Below are 4,028 nucleotides of genomic sequence, written 5' to 3' on the forward strand. Positions count from 1 at the left end.
AGTTCACAGGGAGGGTGGAACAAAAGCAGTACCAAGGTTAGTCGCTCCACTTTGGTTTCCATCTGGAGGGGACAGTTGTAGTCTGACACCAGTTAGAAATTGACAGAAACTAAAGCCAGATCAGGACACCGAGCATCCCCTAGGTGTCTCATTAAATGGTCTCCACGGAATCTTAACCCTGTAAAACCAGAGATGTCACATAACATGCAGTTTACACATACTAATTGATGTTCTTTAACTCTTCCACCGTTTACATGATCAAAGTGAATCCAACTTTAAATTTTGGGTTTGCACCTTTACTAATGTAAAGCGTTGCATATCAGCACAAGAATACTTTACAAAGTTTTAGAATTGCCTGGAATGACTTTAATTGCATGACCGGTTCAAAAGTTAACAACATTTTTATTTGAAAACAACTTGGTTTAAAAAAACATTCTATTTTTTGTCAATTTAATACTCAAGACATCTCTTCTTTTGTGAATTTCCCTATTTTATTTTCTTTTTAGGCTCGAAGTGGGCCTTCACTGGGTATGTTTCAATAACAGTCATGCCAGTTTGCAACCTTTTTACTTACATTTGGATCAGCAGGAATTTTACGACTTCACATGTGGTTAGGATGTCAACAACTACTGATTTTAAGAAGCTGCCTTTAAAAACTCCCACTACAAACCAATAGGGAGCATCGCAAACCTCTTTGCCCGTTATATTCAGTCTGTAGCTGCATTTACCAGTAAAGTTCAAGCTGCTTGAAAACATGCAGCTAAAGCAGGAATGTTTTCTGATTTTTTTTTTTTTTTAGCTTTTTCTTTATATGAGTAAAAAGCTACTTGCTAGAAGTGGAAAGTGCACAACCTGGACATGATAACTGCACGAGTCTTCACTACCCTTAACTTTTTCTCTTAAAAAGAAAATATTTGAACAATAGGGAAACACCTATTTCTTCAGCTGCCAAATCAAAACTAGTAAAAAAAAAAAAAACACTAATAAAAAAAGTAGACTAAAGCCTTGTTTCCACTGAGCTGTCTGGTCCGGTAAGGAGTAGTACGGCACGGCCCAGTTAATTCAGGTGAGTGTTTCCACTCAGTTAAGCCTCCCTTCCACTGAGTGGTTTGTTTTCACGACACGTGTGGCGTAGACCGCTAGCATGTCATTGTAGTTCGACAACTAGAAAACCAACAACAACAGAGGTCATGCAGCAGCTTTTCTTTTTTTTGCTTTACTTTTCGTGCAACACGTATAACAGGAATTTAATGTTGTTTGAAAGAAGATTGCAGGCAGAAGGAAAACGTTGGAAATGCTAGCTTAGCGCCATATTGGTGCTTCTAATGTCGTCATCACTTTCTGCCAAACAACAGGTGGCAATAGCGGCTCAGCCTCAACTGCCCCGTTTCATGTGTACCTAAAATAAATGGGAGCCCTCAAGAGGTACGGTTCAGTGCTTTTTCATGGTTCCATTTTACAATGGAAACACTCAAACGGCCGGACCGATCACTCAATGGATCACTCAATGGAAGCGAGGCTTAAAAGTTTGTTATCTCAATATAAGTAAAAAAGGAAATCTCTTCTAATGGAACTAGTAGCATTTGTCTTGGTAATATTTCTTAAAATAACTCTTTAAGGCAAAAATAAACTTTGAAAATAGCTATAAACAATCAAAACTAGATTTTTTGCTCTGGTAATTGGAAATATGCATTAAAATAGTTGAGTATTGCTCAAAAAAAGTTTTATATCTTTACATTCTGTATATACATCCATCCATCCATTTTCCTGACCGCTTTGTCCCTTTCGGGGTCGTGGGGGTGCCGGAGCCTAACCCAGCTACTGAAGGGCGGAGGTGGGGTTTACCCTGGACAGGTCGCCAGTCTGTCACAGGGCCACAATCACACACCCACACACTCACACCTTGGGGCAATTTAGAGTCCCCAATTCACCTATGAAGCATGTTTTTGGACAGTGGGAGGAAGCTGGAGTCCCCGGTGAAAACACACGCATGCACGGGGAGAATATGCAAACTCCACACAGAAAGTTCCCAAATCCCCCAGCCGAGATTCGAACCGGGGCCTTCTCGCTGTGAGGCAAGAGCGCCAACCACTGCGCCATTGTGCAGCCCATATACTTTTTAAATTTATAGCACCACACCATAGACCATAATTGCATTAAAATACAATTACACATTTAATGACAAATTTGTCTTGAAAGTGAGACAAATAAAACTTTCCTGTTTTATTCAGTAAAACCTCTGCTTAAAAATATTATTTAAATTAAACAAAAATCATCACATGTGTTGCTTATAATAAGATGTTTTCAAGATCAAATGATTATATATCACTGATAAGTTCCTACTTAGTTACCTTATATCAAGTGCAAAAAACATTTAAACTAGAACTATGACAAAAATTATTGATATTTTGTGTTTTTGAAGAGCATCATAATGAAAATGTCAAATTGTGTATAAAGATTGCCAATTACCGGCAAGCTTCTGCTTTCCTATTGGTTACCTTTCATCATCAGCATTCGTCCTGATTTTATCTTCTTCACTGTCCTTCCTCTTTTATGTATACTCAGATATAAGTCCCGGCGTCACTCCTGTTAGCTTTGTATCTTTATTACTTTAGCAGGAACCTGTTTCCAGAGTTGAGTGTAAAATCTCCTGGGCCATACTTCATGAAACTTGATGGGAAAGTGAAGCTTGAGCAAATCAAAGATGAATTCAGTTTTGAACTGAATCTTTTTTTTTTTTTTAATTTTACAAAACGAGGCACTGGCCTTGGCACAGCGTGCATTCTCTGGGGGGCTTCTAGCCTCGATGATTTAAAAATGACAGCTGTTGGATGTTGATGGACTAGTTTGCTGGTTAAAATTTGCATCTAATGGAAAGCCTTGTGGAATTTACTGTTTCTTGTCAGTGTCAGGACACAGTTAAACTAAGCCCTTTGGGCAATCTTCACACTCTGGTGACAGTTAGAGTCACAGTGGGTGAGCAATCGAGCATGTCAACAATATGCATGACGCATATATATGGTTATAGCCAAGCCCGGGTGTTTTGGCTGAGCACTGCAGCTTGAGGACCGTTGAGGTCATTTATCAGTAGCCATGGCCTGGACAGTTTCTATCCCTTGACCTATGGTCTCTGTAATCCGAGCCAATGTCATTCCACCACTGGTTTTAAATCTGCAGAAAAGTCTCTCAATCTTTTCTCAATCTGTTTGCCTCTCTGTTTCTTCATGAAATAAACTTCCCTCCCTACAAATTCAGCACACGATTAAGACAAATAAGTAGCCAAAAGCTTTAAATGAAGGGAGCACACAGTTTAACAGAGCCTGTGCATTGCAGGGTGATGCAGTAGATGTGTGAATTGTTGACTAGATTTTTAAAATTTCTCCTTTTCTTTTCCTCTTATACATTTATATGAAATCAAAATCTGGGTCTGCTTTGTTGGCAGTTAGACAATTATATTTTAGAAAAAGCAAGAAAATTTCAGGCTTAATAAGCACCCTTTCGCATTTCCCATTCACTTTGAATGTGACTTCATCTAAAAATTATGAATACGTCTTTTATGCTTTAAATAAACTCAATTTTCTCGAAAGGAATCACTTTGATTCTCTTTATTTCTAAAGGAACTACATTAGTTTTAGACTTATGTGTAGTTTCTGTACTTTTATCTCCATTTTACTAATTTCGATCTCATTGTCTTTACTTTACTCTTGTTCTTTCTTTCTGTTGAATCTGCCAATATTCTAATAATTTGCCTTCTGTTCTTTAAGTTGATGCAAACCACAAAGCATCAAGTGCTACAGTTCCTCAAAAGACCATTTAAAGCTGGTTAGAACGTCAGCAATAATAAAAAATCAGGTTTTAGTCAGGGGTCTTTTTACAGTTATTCACTATTGCTTATTCACTAAAATTAAATACAAAAAAAAACAGTTTGCAAGATTGTATCTTCAATGTTAAAAATACCTCCACAGATTTGCACAACATGACACAATGTATACTTTACCCTTCCGCACAGCAATTTGTGCAATTTGTAA

This window comes from Oryzias melastigma, linkage group LG4 (assembly GCF_002922805.2).
Source record: "Oryzias melastigma strain HK-1 linkage group LG4, ASM292280v2, whole genome shotgun sequence".
In the NCBI taxonomy this organism is placed as follows: Eukaryota; Metazoa; Chordata; class Actinopteri; order Beloniformes; family Adrianichthyidae; genus Oryzias; species Oryzias melastigma.